The sequence below is a fragment of the Schistocerca piceifrons genome, chromosome 1, assembly GCF_021461385.2.
Source record: "Schistocerca piceifrons isolate TAMUIC-IGC-003096 chromosome 1, iqSchPice1.1, whole genome shotgun sequence".
Classification (NCBI taxonomy): Eukaryota; Metazoa; Arthropoda; class Insecta; order Orthoptera; family Acrididae; genus Schistocerca; species Schistocerca piceifrons.
Window position 1 is genome coordinate 547,442,082 of NC_060138.1, and position 18,097 is coordinate 547,460,178.

An 18,097-nucleotide genomic window follows, 5' to 3' on the forward strand; every position below is an offset into this window, starting at 1 on the left:
GCTGATTAGCCTATGTCTCTTTTTCTTTGTTTACACATTTCAGTCCCCACAACTCCACAATGGAGGCGACTGGGAAGCTGTCGATTATGTCAAGAAAATGCCGGCAACGCCGCAGTGTACCGAAGCAAGTCCCTGCTCAGAATATCTGAAATAGTATTTCCGTTTGTCATGCAACCAAACAAAACTTGTGGGAACCTTGGTCAGATCCACAGCGTTTAAGTTGCTTCTAGGACAATAATGTGCCAGTTGAAAATATTGTACGTTGGTCCAGCAGGCGAAAAACAATCTGTTTATGTGTCTGTAAAAGAATGTCAAAAAGTTCCTTGGTACGAAAGTATCTGTACCAGCGTCACTACTGAGTTATTATAAAGTATGACGTTCCTGAGGAGGCTGTGATGCATTACTTTACCATCAGATTTCGATGATGATTATTAGTAGAGCTTGTAAGCTACATTATAGAAAGCACAGATTATGTTAAGATTGTGGCAGTATGTTACTGTTCAACAATGTTGTATATTTTAATAAAGAGACGAAAACCTTAAATCAGTATCATTTTCTTTCATTCCATGAAGATACGATTAGAATTCTGAAAAGGTGTTCCAACTTAATAGGTAATGTCTCTAGCGATATATGCAATTCATGACTGACACAGGGAATTTTCTCCAGATAAGTTAGAATAAGCAACTGATAAACCACTTCATAAGAAAAGTTACAAGGCAGATTTCAACAGTTTTCATCCAGTTTCTTTACTTACATCTTTTTCCAAAATATTCCAAAAAGTAATGTACTCAAGAGAAGTCGCACACTAAAGTGGAAACAACTACTTAGCATATAAAATTTTGGATTCCAGAAGGTTTGGTCGACTAAGAATGCTATTTATAAATTCTCCCATCAAAGAGTACAAGCCTTAAATAATAATATATCACCAGTTGGTATTTTTTTCATGAACTTTTCAAGGCGTTTGGCTGTGTAGAGCATGTTATTCTGTTAGAAAAACTCGAATTTTATGGTACTCATACCTTTACTCACAGTTGGTTTCAATAATACCTAACAAACAGAATGCAAAAGGTTTTGCCGAATAATTAAGACAATATCAGAAAAGTAGAAAAGTTTAGTGACTGGGGGGAAAAAAATTTTCAGATTCCCACAGACTTCAGTTTGGATCCACTGCATTCCTTATACATGTGTATGAATGACCTTTCAGTTAACATTCAACAAGAATCAGTTCTGTACTCAAGATAGTCATACCGACAATTGATATAGCGCAGGAGCAGGAGTCAGTAAATAGGGTAGAATGCTCCAAATTTTTGGGTAAACATATTGATGCAAACGTGATTTGGAAGAAGCATGTCACCGAGCTTTTCAAAAAATTAAATTCAGCTACTTTTGCTCTTCGTATAATTGTTACTCTTGGAAACAAACACATCAACCTCCTGACGTACTTTGCACATTTCCACCTAATAATGTCTTACGAAACGGTTTTCTGGGGTAACTCATCATTTATAAAGACAGCTTGGTTTGCACAAATGCGAGCAGTAAGAATAATGTGTAGTGTTCACCCACGGACGTCATGTAGGTACCTCTTCAAGGAGTTAGGCATTTTAAATGCGCCGTCACAATACATATATTAGCTAATGGAATTCTTCATAAATAGTCCATCACAATTTGAGAACAGTGATGTCCATACCTGCAACACCATAGGAGCGGAAATGACCTTTATTATGCATTGTTAAAGTTGTCAGTGGCTCAGAAAGGAGTTTACTATGCAGCAACAAATATTTTTGATCATTTGGCCTCCCCCCCTCCACCCCCCAAATAACAAAATGGTTCAAATGGCTCTGAGCACTATGGGGCTTAACATTGGAGGTCATCAGTCCCCTAGAACTTAGAACTACTTAAACCTAACTAACCTAAGGACATCACACACATCCATGCCCGAGGCAGGATTCGAACCTGCAACCGTAGCAGTCGCGTGGCTCCGGACTGAAGCGCCTAGAACCGCTCGGCCACCACGGCCGGCGCCAAATAACATAAAACATTTGACAGGCAGAGAAGAAAGTTTTAAATCTAATTTACAATTATTTCTCCTGGACAACTCCTTCTACGCCACTGACGACTTTCTTCTTAAGATTGGCAGCTAGCTAAAAAAATTGTTTTTAAGTGGAGTTACGTCATGAGCAGGACTGTACAAATAATCCATTCGTTAACGTTAGCACTAATCTTGTATATACACGTATACATCATCCAATAAACCGAATCGTTCCACATTATTTCAATAAAAGAATCGTTCAAATCATCTACGAAACATGTAATTAACTAACTGCCTAACGAAGGAGTTTAATTAATAACCAACAGGCAGCATAAAGCTCTTCATCGTATTAGAACATTAGTCGGGAAACGTGTCAAATTCTTTTGTAAAGTGTGTTGGCTCCACCAATTAATTTATTTGAGCCAGGAGACTGCATAATATTACACATGTCAGTTAATGATACTTAATGTCCTTTTATTTTTATTAGATTAGATTAGATTTACTTTCATTCCAATTGATCCGTAGTGAGGAGGTCCTCCAGGATGTGGAACATGTCAGAAAAACAACAATACATGACAAATATTTACAACTGAAACAAATAAGCTAATGTACCATTCCACAGGTCCCAAGTGGAATGATCGTCATTTTTTAATGAACACTATATGAGAGAGTCATTTTACAAATACTAATGCACTGAATTTAAAATAAAAATGTTTTTTTTAAATTTATTTATAAGGTAATAAACATGTAATACAACTACTATAATACTTATTTACAATGAACACATTACTGCACTGAAATGGTGCAGAAGTTAGATTGTACTTATACACACACATACACACACACACACACACACACACACACACACACACACACACACACACACACACACACCCATACACACACAGATATTTACAATGAACACAATACCACACTGAAATTGTGCAGAAGTTATATATATATATATATATATATATATATATATATATATATATATATATCAGTTGGTTTTACTGAGAAATTCGTCAATGGAGTAGAAGGAGTAGAAGGAGTTGGCCAACAATAAATCCTTTAGGCTTCTCTTATACTGAATTTCATTGGTTTTTAAGCTTTTTATGGCTGCTGACAAGTTATTGAAAATGTGTGTTCCTGAATAATGCACACCTTTATGTACAAGACTAAGTGACTTTAAATCCTTGTGAAGATTATTCTTATTTCTAGTATTGATTCCATGAATTGAGCTGTTGGTTTGAAAAAGTGATATATTTTTAATGACAAATTTCATTATGGAATAAATATATTGGGAAGCAGTAGTTAGTATCCCTAGTTCCCTAAACAGGCTTCTTCAGGATGTTCTTGAGTTCACACCACATATAACTCTTACTGCACGTTTTTGTGCCCAGAAAACTTTAGCCTGGCTTTATGAATTACCCCAAAAAATAATCCCATATGACATTATGGAATGAAAGTAAGCATAGTATGCCAGCTTTTTCATTTTTATATCCCCTATGTCTGACAAAATTCGCATTGCAAACAGAGATTTGTTAAGACTCTTCAGCAGTTCTGTGGTGTGCTCCTCCCAGTTGAATTTATTATCATTATATTTTATTAGCTGATCTTTCTAAGACTACACTTGATTTGCTATTTATTGCAATGTTTGTATCATCAGCAAACAAAACGAACTTGGCATCTGGTAATGTTACTGATGAAAGGTCATTGATATACACAAGAAAAAGTAAGGGCCCCAAAATGGAACCTTGTGGGACCCCAAATGTAATTAGTTCCCAGTTGGATGATGCCTGAAAGCTCGATACATGTCTCTTTCCTAATAAAACCCTTTGTTTCCTGCCAGAGATATAAGATTTGAACCATTTTGCAGCATTTCCTGTTACACTATAATATTCTAATTTACGTAAAAGGATATTGTGATTTACACAGTCAAATGTCATTGACAGATCACAAAATATACCAGTTGCCTGTAATTTTTTGTCTAATGAATTAAGCACATTTTCACTGTAAGTGGAGATAGCCTTCTCAATATCAGAACCTTTTAGAAATCCAAATTGTGACTCTGACAGTATTTTATTTGAGATAAGATGGTAATAAAGCCGACTGTACATTACTTTTTCTAAAATTTTTGAGAATGCTGGCAACAGTGAAATTGGACGGAAATTTGATGGTATTTCTTTATCTCCCTTCTTAAACAGTGGCTTAACTTCAGCATATTTCAACCATTCAGGAAATATTCCACTGATAAACGACTGGTTACACAAATAGCTTAATATGTTACTTAGCTCAGAATCACATTCTTTAATTAACTTTGTTGATATTTCAACATACCCATTAGATGTTTTGGATTTTAAAGATTTTATGATGGACATTATTTCTGTTGGGGAAGTGAGGGTCAAATTCAATTGTGGAAGTTACTTGAAATGTCTGGTCTGAGGTATTCCATAGCAGCATCTACCGAACCTGACAACCCTATCTTTTTAGTAACACTTATAAAACGTTTTTTTAAAAATTTCTGTAACACTGTACACATCTGTCACCAATGTATCATTTACTCTTAATGCTATTTGTTCCTCTTCATGTCTGATTCTACTGGTTTCCTCCTTCACTATGTCCCATATTGTATTTATTTTGTTATCTGATATGACTATCTTTTCCTTGTAATATATTTGCTTTGACATCTGTATTACAGTCTTTAATATTTTGCAGTATTTCTTGTAATGTGCTATAGCATCAACATCGGAACTGTTTCGGATTGACATATACAATTTTCTTTTTGTTTTACAAGATACCCCTATTCCTTGAGTAATCCATGTCTTCTTTGTAGACTTTGCCTTAACCTTGGTAAGTTTTGGGGGAATACAGTGTTCGAATAAGGTAAGCACTTTATCAGCAAAAGTTTTATATTTTTCATTCATGCCATGAGCACTGTAAACATCAGTCCAGTGAATGTCTCTGAGGAGTGTCCTAAAATAATAAATTTTTGGCTTATTGATTACCCTCTTGAGCTCAGATTTAACAGATTTTATATCCTGTTGAGTATTAACATTTAACAGAAGGAACTGCATGTCATAGTCTGAGAGGCCATTGACTACTAGGTTTTGTAATATAATTTTGTTCATTGGACTTTTCTATAAAGATATTATCAATGGCTGTTTGTGAGCAAGTGGCTACCCTAGTGAGGAACTTTACAGTGGGAATTAAGTTGAATGATAGTGTTACTAACTCAAATAAGTTCTTATTGGAAGAGTGTTTAAGGAAATCTACACTGAAATCACTATTTCTTTGTTTTTGGTTCTTAAATGGGCCAGTACAGCTTCAAGATGGTTTACAAACAGATTAAAGGTACCTGCAGGTGCTCGATATATACTTAATATTATGAAGGATTTTTTGTGAAATTCTAATTCTGTTGCACATGCTTCCATATGCCATTGTAGGCAAAATTTATGAATGCCTATGTTCTTAAATTTATGACAGTTCCTGATGAATGTGGCAACTCCTCCTTTCTCCATTTCTGATCTACAAAAGTGAGATGCTAACCTAAACCCTGTGACACTTAAAAGTTCTATACCAGTGGTCACATGATGTTCAGAGAGGCAGATAATGTCAGCTGGGTTTCAAGACTCTAATTCATCTATGCAGATAGTTAATTCATTAATTTTATTTCTCAGTCCTCGAATATTTTGATGCAATAAAGATAGCTGACATTTCACATTGACTGAGTTAAAATTGGGTAGAGTTAAAATATCTGCTGACTGTTGAAAATTCTTAACCAATAGCTGAGCTGTTTATGCTGATGTAATAAGCTGGAATTATGTTTTTTGATTTATTTCTCAAACTGAAGGTTTGTCTCAGTTCTAACCTCTCTTAACATTTGCTTTCTTTCTGTTCTCCCTACCCTAAAAATACCTTTATCAGTGACTAATGGAAGCATCCACAGCAACTACTTTGTGTGGTCCTCTCTTCGCAACTGTTCGGCGACGAAGTTGTGTTACGTTATCTCGTACAGCCCAGTATGTCCTTTTATGGACACATGAGTGAACATTTCTTGATATCCGCTTTACATTTTCAGTAGCGTTTTCTATAACGACTGTTTACAGTGTGTGCGTTTAACAAACATACGCTGTTGAAAATGTGAAGTGGATAGAGTGAAATGTACAAACAAATGTTTCGAACAGACCATCCTGGATTGTATGGAATAACTTAATACATTTGCGTCGTGACAACAAACGAATTCATCTCTGAGAATAGTTGAAAAATAAATTAGCAAAGCACGAATGGTAGATAGACAAAGAGCCATTAATTTAGTCTCAGTGACGGAGCTTACATGTTAATAACATAATAATTCTTCAGTCTGTACATCACTCCTACCTATCAGACAAAGCAAGAAGAGAAATACTGGTGGAAGTTAAACTGTGACGGTGGGTTGCGAGTCGTGTCTTGTAGCTTCATATGACGCGTGTAACGTTGAAGCGAATGTCGCGTACATACGGGGTAGTTATAATTAATGTGCGGCAACTCACTGCGGTCCAATGTGGGCCGTAATTACCGTATGACAGCGAAACTTGGTAGATAATCTAATACGTTAATGCGGAACAGATTTACGCTGGAAAAAATCAGTTCCGATTTTGGTCACCAGGAGAAAATGCGGCACTGTGAATGCAAGAAAGACGTATAGAAATATTTGTACATGTAATGGATTAGGCACAGGACGTGGGCAGAAATGGTCAAATAAATGAGAAAGGTATAATGTTGATGTTACTATTAACCACCACTTACACAATTTGTTCAATATGAGCAACGAAGACGTTGACGAGAAGCTGCAGCCGTAAAACATTGTGATCAACAGTTGCTCGCAGCAGTTGCGGTAGGATCTGAGCAACGTGTTCCTGCATACTGGCTCTGGGATCAGGTGGAAACCGTTCGTTCACTGGTGGTTTCTTTTAGATATTTCGAGTGCCAAGAGTCACATGTATTCAAATCAGGTGACTTTCCAGGCCATGCATCTGGGAACCCTCAGGATATAACACGTTCTTGGAAGGTTGCGATAAGCAGATATTTCACATCTTGCGTGAAATCAGTGGTTTCTGCAAAGGTGCGCTCTTCCAAAGCAGGAATTACATGGTGCAAAAGGAGAGTCCGATACCGCGCGAAAGTCACGGTTCACCTGACAAACCGAGAATAAATGTACTAGTGAATCCACACTACATAATCACATACGGTGAGTGCAATGGCTCGTGAATAACAAGCGTTTTAACAATACCCCAAATTCGCTAGTTCTTTGTATTCAGTCGCCCTGTAGTGTAAAATATGCCTCGTCACTCCATACAATATTGATCAGCTACATGTTATCAACATCGATCCGTACCAGAAACTGAAGAACAAATTCAGAATGTTTCTGCGAATCATGAAGTTTGACTTGCTGCTCCGTCTGGATCTTGTAGAGTTATCAGCGTAAAACAGACCGAAAAACTTTCCGTACTGTTGGACACGGGATGGGCAATTCTCGTGACACTGCGCGAGCACTAGCACTACCCGGGACACGTACTGCATGATCAGTTACGGCAACCGAAACCTCGTCAATGACTTCCAAAGGATAAGACACCTTCCCCTTCTAAGTACCACACCAGGGTCACTCATATTACCGAATTTCATTATCATCTTCTTAAACCATTTAATGACATCGGGCTCTCCTCAGATCTTTCAGTTGGTGATTCTCAATTCAGCACTGTAATTGCTGCCGTTCACACAAAACAGTTTCACTAAGTGCGCATGGCCTCTCTTCTCGGTAGCCACACTGTTCACTCGCGTTATGGCTTGTCAAATGAGGGCGTGGTTTTAACACCGTCATACAAGCAGTGTACAGCAACACATTTGCACCTGTTGACCACAACTGGAGCTAATACATTTCCCAGCGTAAATGTGTTCCGCAGTAACGCAACAGCATGTCTACCAAGTTTCGCTGCCATACGATAGTTACAGTCCACACCGGACCTCCGCGAATAGTCATCCAATATATATACGCAAAGAAAGATAACCATTTTAAACTGGGTGGGAAGAAAAAGATCTACACACGACGAGAACCACCAAAAGTATGATGCACGTCGACCAATTTTTGCGGCCAGACTGGAAATTTTTCCCGGACGCTTAACATAGTGCTTTTACCTGGCTTGTCGGTCATTCAAAAGCATTGCCTTACAGGAATTTATTGACTTTTTGTCAGTGCAACAATGGAATCTCAGATCTCAGCTAGGAGCCAGATTTTGACTGTCAGTGCTCAGTTATGTGCGTGTAACTTTCGAGACAGGTTAAAAACTGAAACTTACGGTGAGGAGTTCGCATCCAAACCAGTAATACAATCCATAACTGATGCCATGTCTGTCCTGCACATCATCTTCAGCTCTAAGTTGGAGGAGGAAACAAGATGCGACAAAATAAAAATTACAGACCATACCATCAACGGTAGCACAAATAATTTTAAATTCATCATGAAACCCACGCAGGACACGCGCTTCAAGATGCAGTTTCTCAACAATGGTGTGAATGACATAAAACTAACGTTAAAATACAGAGGATGTAGTGCGTAAAAAATTGTGTAATCAGTCGCGTGACGTGTGCACAAGCCATTTGCCACTACAATGATATAGTGTAAAAAAGAAATTCTTCTATTATAAAATAAAAGTAATTATAGAATAAAAAATTAAAAACACATTACCCCAATACACTTCTGTACGTACGAAATGTTGTAAAGAAAAGATAAAATAAAAATGGAGAAAACAACCTCACAGTAAATTTACTCTAAACATTTTCATTCTTGTTTTTAGAGTCCATAAAACAATGCGAAATTAACAGATACATCTAATTCAGCTTATTTCAGTCCTCCATATGTTAAAACAACTTCAAGGGCTTGTCTTCGTTTCATAAAAAAATACTGAAGGATGCTTACTGTAAGATAAGAACGGAAAATGAATTTTTTATTACAAAAACAACTGCAGCTCTTAGCAGACAATATTACTACATGTTAACAAAGACGATGCATGATACTAGAGTAGGAAAATGGTGTCGCCGCTAGAACATGGCACATACCCTACCGTGTTGCGATGCATCACTGTGTACGATCACGAGGGGCGTCAAACTAAATACGTAAGTGGACTGTGGATATCTTGCTAGAGAGGACGCAGCGTGCTACTTTGGATGGAAAGTCATCGACAGATGGCAACTTCAGATTTTCGCAGATGATGTAGTTATCTACAACGAAATACAATCTGAATGAAGCTGCACGAATATTCAGCCAGACCTTGGTAAGATTTCAAACGGGTGCAATGATTGGCACTTTGCTTTAAATGTTTCAGAGACGTAACTACAAAGGTCATTGCTTACAAATCAATCGTGTGATCCATCCTAAAATATTGCTCAAGTGCGTGGAACCTGTACCAAGTAGGACTGCAGGTGATGTTGAACGTATACAGAAAAGGGCAGCACGAATGGTCACATGTTTGTTTGACCCATGTAAGAGAAATGTTGAAAGAACTGAACTAGCAGACTCTTGACGGTAGACAGAAACTATTTGGAGGAAGTCTACTGCCAAAATTTCAAGAACTGACATTAAATATTAGCTCCAAGAATATACTACAACTGCCTACATATTGCTCCCATAGTGATATTGAAGATAAGATTTGATTAATTAGAGGGAGCACAGAGGGATTTAAATAATCATTTTTCCCGCACTCCATACGTGAATGGAACAGGAAAAACATCTATTAACCGGTACAGTGGGACGTATCCTCTGCCATGCACTTCTCAGTGGTTCGCAGAATGTATCACAGACGTAGATGTAGATGTGTTCGTGCAGTATTCTGCGCCGAACATCCCCTACCTACGGCCAAACTACACGATAAGCACCTCCCCGTTAGCGGAGGTACTTGTACATATTAAAATAAGTGTTACGGGAAAATTCATTCTTTTCATTACGATTCTTGTCGATTCTTTTCTTTTGGCAGTAGAAATTCCAAGATCTTCAAGCACTCAAGATCGAAACCGGTAGCCCTTAATAAAAGAAAGTATGACCCAGACGGTGTTCCTTCATTTATTGCAGAAACATAATCACCTGATGAAACAAGACAGTTCGAAGAATCTTGTAAAATTGCAAGTAGAACACACTTGAAACGCGATCTATTTCGGGATTACATATGAAATTGCAATAGAGGCAATAGTATTGTTCGCGTAGCGTTGGTAAGGTAGATCTTGTGTGGAACAAATTCTCAATCTCAAGAAAGACAGCAAAGGACTTGGAAGAGAATTTGAACGGAATGGAAATTGTTTTCGAAAGCGAATACAAGACGAACATCACAAACGCTAAACAAGGATAATGGGATGCAGTTGAATTAAATCATGTGATGCTGAGGGAATCAGTTTAGGGAATGAGACCCTTAAAGTGGTAGATGAGTTTTGTTATTTGGGCACAAAATGATTGATGATGGCCGAAGTAGAGAGAATACAAAGCAGCAGATTGGCAACGGCAAGAAAGTAGTTTCTGAAGAACAGAAATTTGGAACATCGAATATACGCTGAAGAGCTAAAGAAACTGGAAGACCTGCCTAATGTCGTGTAGGGTCCCCGCGAGCACACACAAATGCCACAACACGACGTGGCATGGACTCGACGTCTGAAGTAGTGCTAGAGGGAATTGACACCATGAATCCTGCAAGACTGTCCATAAATCCGTTAAGAGTACAACGGGGTGAAGATCTCTTCTGAACAGCACATTGCACGTCATCACAGATATGCTCAAGAATGTTCATGTCTGGGGAGTCTGGTGGCTAACGGAAGTGTTAAAACTCGTAAGAGTGTTCCTGGAGCCAATCCCTAGCAATTATGGATCTGTGGGGTGTGGCCTTGTTCAAATGGTTCAAATGGCTCTGAGCACTATGGGACTTAACATCTATGGTCATCAGTCCCCTAGAACTTAGAACTACTTAAACCTGACTAACCTAAGGACATCGCACGGCCTGCCGGCTATGGCTTTGTCCTGCTGGAATTGCCCTATTCTGTCGGAATGCACAATGGACACACATGGATGCAGTTGATCAGACAGGGTACGTGTCACCTGTCAAAATCGTATCTAGACGTATCAGGGGTCCCATATCACTCCAACTGCACACATCCACACCATTATGGAGCCTCCACCATCTTGAAGATTCCCTGCTGAAATGCAGGGTGCATGGATTCATGAGGTTGTTTCCATACCCGTACACGTCCATCTGCTCGGAACAATTTGAAACGAGACTCGTCCGACCAGGCAACGTGTTTCCAGTCATCAACAGTCCAATATCGGTGTCAACGGGCCCAAGCGAGGCGTAAAGCTTTTATGTCGTGCAGGCATCAACGTTACACTAGTGGGCCTTCGGCTGCGAAAGCCCAAATCGATGATGTTTCGTTGCATGGTTCGCACGCTGACAGTTGTTGATGGCCCGGCACTGAAATCTGCAGCAATTTGCGGAAGGGTTGCACTTCTGTCACGTTGAACGATTCTCTTCAGTCGTCGTTGGTCCCGTTCTTGCAAGATCTTTCTCCGGCCGCAGTGATGTCGGAGATTTGATGGTTTTCCGCATTCCTGACATTCGCGGTACCCTCGTGAAATGGTCGTACGGGAAAATCCCGACTTCATCACTACCTCGGAGATGCTGTGTCCCATCGCACGCGCGCCGACTATAACGCCGCGTTCAGACTATTTAAATCGTGATAACCTGCAATTGTAGCAGCAGTAACCGATCCAACAACTTCGCCAGACACTTGTTGTCTTACATAGGCGTTGCCGACCGCAGCTCCGTATTCTGTTTACATATATCTGTATTTGAATACGCATGCCTTTATCAGTTTCTTTGGCGCTTCCGTGTAAATTTAACTGTCAGGAAGTCTTTCCTGAAAGTATTTGTGTGGAGTGTGGTCATGTATGGAAGTGAAACATGGACTATAATTTAGTCAAGAAGAGAACATAACCTTTTGAAATGTAGTGCTACAGCAGATTGCCTAAGATTAGAGGGATAGATGACGCATCTAATGAGAAGATAATGAATAGAAGTAAGGACACAAGACATTTGTGGCACAACTTGACTAAAAGAAGGGATCGGTTGATAGAACACAATCTGAGACATCAAGGGATCACCAGTTTAGTACTGGAGCGAAGTAGGGGAGGGCGTAAAATTATAGAGGGGGCCAAGAGATGAAGACAGTAAGCACTCTCAGAAGGATTAGGTTGCAGCAGTTACTCAGAGATTAAGAGGCTTGCACGGGATATAGTACCACGGGGAGCAGCATCAAGCTAGTCTTTGAAGACCACAATAACAAACAGTATGGTTATCAGCGCTTCACTATTAAGCAGAGCAACTCCAGATATCTCATCCATTACTGTGTAGGGAGTAACTGTTCCTATAGGGCCTTCAAAAGATTAGTATTTCGCATTATTCATAGGACAAACAAACTGCAAGTGCATTACTTTGCGAAATTCTTGCCAGAGCTTTATGTAAGTGCAATATCTGGCAATTGACTATCCTCGGGCAAGGGCTTATAAATGAGCAGTAATAGCTTTGTATGACTTACCTGACGCAATTTCGGTCAAGGTTTCCAGGCGAGACTATAGCACCGTTGTTGCAACGGCTGGCCGTTGATCTGAAGGAAGTAATTGGCTCCACTTAGAAAGAAGAGAAACTGCAAATGAAAGGACAGGCACAGCATAACTCTCTGGTACACAGTTTGTGCATCGTAACTGTTACAGAGTACATTCTATAGGCCAAAATTTCATGGTAAATTCCATTTAACACCTTTCTGCATAGTTTGTCATTTTGACTGACGTCTGCTACCTTTTCTAGAAGTGACGTTCTCTGTAAACATTTTATACATTTTGTAGAACCGCGAAAGTCGTTACTCTTTTCACTAAATCACGTCATCAATGCTGTGTCCACCCATTTAACGGAAGTGATTAAACCGTTAACGCGGCAGCGCTCAACCTGGATACAGTCTGTTCGAACTCTATTGTACAATGCAAGGCTTCGTCTTCTGTTAAATCCCAGTCCTCTTCAGTGTCTCAAAGAGTGAAGTCTTGCGTTACTGGTGACGATCAACTGTCTGTCGCATGGAATCGTTAACCTAGATTGCTCCATTTGAGGTATTCGAGAGGAGCAGGCAGTATGCCAGTATTAGATTTCGCTCTCCTTTTTCATCGTGTGTCATCAACAAAGCAAAGGATACAATGCCCTTTGCAGACACTTATCCCAGTCACACACTGGATACTATTTATTTTGCGACCCAACATGTATACGTCACTAAGGGAAGTTGATGTTTTGTGGAAAAACTGTTTCAAATTAGGTAGTTGACCTTACTCCTCGCTGTTTTCAAACTGGCTCTGAGCACTATGGGACTTAACTTCTGAGGTCATCAGTCCCCTAGAAATTAGAACTAGTTAAACCTAACTAACCTGGGGACATCACACACACCCATGCCCGAGGCCGGATTCGAACCTGCGACCGTAGCGGTCGCGCGGTTCCAGACTGTAGCGCCGAGAACCGCTCGGCCACCCCGGCCGGCTCGCTGTTTTCCAGTCAACAATACACGTCATATAATTTCATTATTAATGTCTTACGCACTTACTGCCTTTTCATGACCATTGCACCTTAATGACCTCGTCGTCGACGCAGTATCAAATATTCCATTCATTTTCCGAGTGAGGAAGTTAGCTCCGTGATCTGGCGACGGGCTGTTACTGCTTGCTAAGTTGCAGACCGTAGGCGCGGTCGATCGAGCACCAAAAAATAATTACTGTAAAGTAATGAAATGTTGATAATACATGTGTCTAGATAATATATTTGAGTCGGTCAATACAGGGATGGTTAATGCCGTTTGTGGATGACGCTGGATTTGTCGTCCAATGATGTCCCATATATGATCGATTGGAGACAGATTTGGTGATCTAGCAGACCAAGGCAACATGTTGACACGCTGTACAGCATGCTGGGTTACAACAGCGGTTGGGACAAGCGTTATCCTGTTGGAAAACGCTCCCTGGAGGTCATGAGTAGCAGCACAACAGGTCAAATAACCAGACTGGCGTTTAAATTTGCATTCAGGGTGCGTGGACTAACCAGAAGGGTGCTCTTACTGACATACAAAATCGCATCCCAGACCGTAATTCCAGGTGTAGGTCCAGTGCGTCTAGCACTCAAAGAGGTTGGTTGCAAGCCCTCAACTGGTCTCCTTCTATCCAACACACGGCCATCAATGGCACCAGCTTAGAAAACCCAACAGACCTGCGTTCCAATGAGCGCTCGCTTGACACCCATGAAGTCACAAGTGGCGGCGGTTCGGGGTCAGTCCAACGCACGCTACAGGACGTCTGTATTTGAAGTGACAGATTTGTAACAATTCGTACTTTCACTGTGGCGCCAATGACTGCTTAAATCTTGGCGCACTGCTTCCGAAAACAGCTGCCAATCGCGGCGAACAACCACAATTTAGGCGGTCTTTCTCATGATACACGTACCGAATAAACTATCCGTCACCGGTACCTCACAACACATTATGTCATCTTCCCAGTGCTGTCTTCTGTTCTAAAAAGAGTTTTTGTAGCTGAATATTATGGCTGTAAGACCAGAAATATTGCAGACGCATTAGAATTTGGCGAACAGCAGCTGTGTCTGATCATCATTGGGCGAGTCGACGAGACACGGGCACGGGAAGCACGGGTCGCTGGGTTGGGAGGAAGCTGTCTCACAGACGGGAGGCGAAAGAGAAGCGTCTCAAGTGTTCTAGAGCTTTGGTATAAGAATGCTTCCTTGGAACTAAAACGTAAGACGCAGTTTGAGGTGGAAGACACCTCATGGCAACAGTAGGATGCGCCTGTACCTGCATTTCCAGGTTGGGAGCGAAGAAATAGTCCTTCCATAAAAAGAGGCTCAGAGTGAGTGTGAGCACGAGTTACTGTTGTGACTCATAAAAGTCGCTTGGTTGTAAATCACAGGCTGAGTAAAAGTTACAAACTGGGGCAGTGTCCCCTTGTTCTCGGCAGATCGCGACGAGTGTTGGCTGAGGGCAGAACATTTAGCTGGTGGCAAGCTCATCCTCAGCAGTGCAGTAAGCCTCATAGTTTGTTCATCTGATGTTTCCAAAGTATAACGGTGTACAGTCGTTTAGGAATTGACTATGATTGGTGCTCAAAAGCTATATTTTGAACGGAGCTATTGATTACAGGTTTAGAATTGGTTAGATCAGATGAACAAAGCTGACGTCGTACTGTTGCGTCGTGGATCACACTGACAACGGTAAGTAGGCCTACGCTTTTTACCTTAATATGTATATGCTCAGTGTTGCGGTAGATAAACCCAAATGGTTTTCTGGAGTGGATAAATTTAACTGTTGTCGATAATTTTGTGGGCTGCGGTGCTAGGCAGTGTCGTAAGCATCCTGGCATTTGAGGTAATTAATCCAGTGAGGCGGCTTATTTTGTTGACATTCCACTGCAGTCGCTAGCACGTAAAAGGTGCACTGGAGAGACGATTACTTGAAATTTGTGGCTTCCGTAACGGTTCATTGAATTCTGGCATTATTCACATATATCTTCGATTTAAAATTAGTACTGCCGCATATCAACTTAATCGGAGTACGCAGGGCCTCAACAATATACCCTGTTTTTACGAGATGTATTGGGAGTTGTGACTTGGCGAGACAGCCAAGCCACTACGAGGTAGCCGAAAGGCACGCGTTTAAGCTCACGCAGGATGGCGTGAGGTCTGGAACAGGACAAGGTCTTTATAGTAGCAAAAATAGTACGTAGCTTCTGCAATACTTAACTTTAATCCATAATTGGTGAACATCGGTCTGACGGTACATGCATCACAAGATAAATAGCAAATGATAATGGCGCCTTGCTAGGTCGTAGCAAATGACGTAGCTGAAAGTTATGCTAACTATCGTCTCGGCAAATGAGAGCGTAATTTGTCAGTTCAAAAATGGTTCAAATGGTTCTGAGCACTATGGGACTCAACTGCTGAGGTCATTAGTCCCCTACAACTTGGAACTAGTTAAACCTAACTATCCTAAGGACATCACACACATCCATGCCCGAGGCAGGATTCGAACCTGCGACCGTAGCGGTCTCGCGGTTCCAGACTGCAGCGCCAGAACCGCGCGGCCACTTCGGCCGGCAATTTGTCAGTGAACCATCGCTAGCAAAGTCGGCTGTACAACTGGGGCGAGTGCTAGGACGTCTCTCTAGACCTGCCGTGTGGCGGCGCTCGGTCTGCAATCACTGACAGTGGCGACACGCGGGTCCGACGTATACTAACGGACCGCGGCCGATTTAAAGGCTACCACCTAGCAAGTGTGGTGTCTGGCGGTGACACCACATTGAGTACTTATTTTATGGGCAACCAATCTCTTCGCAATCCCAGTATCTCATTGAAAAGTTGTACATGTATCACCAACTGGGGCGCAAAGTCAGAACTGTTGCAGCTCTGGTACGTCAGATGAGTTTTTTGACAGTGGACGTGTCGCCCATTGGACCGTAGGAGCAATCCAAAGGAGGGCTCACACTAGTAACAGATTATGCATGCACGAACTCAAATACACATGGCTGCGGAAAGTATCTTTCTTTTCTACTTCTTCTTCTTTCTTTCTGGGAGAGATATTGCATGGATGTACTTTGCGCCTAATTTTAAAAACCACTGCATAAAGACTAAACTTGTACTTGGGAGAGTAGAAGCTCCTGTCTTCATCCGGACATCAAGATCTAAGTTTTCTTAAATTTTCTTAAATTACTGCAGTCAAATGCTGGAACTGTTCCTACTTTGAGGTGACGGCCAGCTACCTGTCCCAGCATTAATAATAAATCTGTAAGTATGTAAATGCCTGTGTATATAAACTATGTCATTTTTGTTGTTCTGAAATTGTAATACTACGACATGTCTAGTACCCTTGTTAAAATGATCTACGGATGAATTAAAGTACTACCACTACAGCTACTACTACTCCCATACTAATAGTAACAGTATAAAATATCTGCGGAAATCCTGTGATACTTTCAGAGCTATTGTCTCCCGTTGTCTAACTTTCTTGTTACTCTTTGGGAGATCCCCCTAAGAGTAACGTAAAGAACTGGAAATCCTAATGTTTACACATTGGTGTGACATTTCATACTGAAAAGCGAGTTCTGGATCGTACTGAAACTCTATTTACTTACTAGGAGAAATTTAACTTCCAGTTGATGGGCAACGATCTTACCCAGTGATACTTTGCGCCTAATTTTAGAAACCGCTGCATAAACACAAACTGACAGGTGAAATAACTTAAAAGATGGCACAAATTAATCCATGTATGAAACTTCCTTGCAGATTAAAACTGTGTGCTGGACCGAGACTCGAACTCGGGACCTTTGCCTTTCCATTTATGTTATTGGTTGCAAATTCTGCACAATGCACCAGACTTAATATCACTGTTTGCTGCACTTTAGCAATTTATTTGTAAACAGCAAATGAATTGGCGAGTGCAGAAACAATGTAAGTATTTTTGTATACATTTTATAGCAGCGCAAAACACTTTATGTATTTTTCTAATTGTGAAAGAATTCCATCAAACATTTCCATAAATACATTGGACTGATCGTCTTCTGAATCCAGATTAAATTGCAGCTTGTAAACCTAAAAATTCCAAAAAACGTAGGTTATTTCTGTATTCTAAATGAGTAACAGTTGGACGAAATGAATAATAATACTTAGAGAAAGCAGGTATTTCATGATTAATGTAAATAGAACTCGAAACATCTTTCTGTTGGTATAAGCCAAGTGAAAACGAGACGTGTGGAATAAAGTAAGTAAACTGTTTATTATTTCAAAAGCAATCGTGATAACTTTTAATAGATATGTATCATTGTGAGATAGGACATCTCTTTTTGGAAAAATGTTTGCAGTTGCTTATAGGCCCATGATTGAACCCAGGTGTGCACCAATTCGACTGAAGCAAGGCACCGGCCACGAATGTCTTTCTTCAGGGTTCAAAAATGTGGAAGTCGCA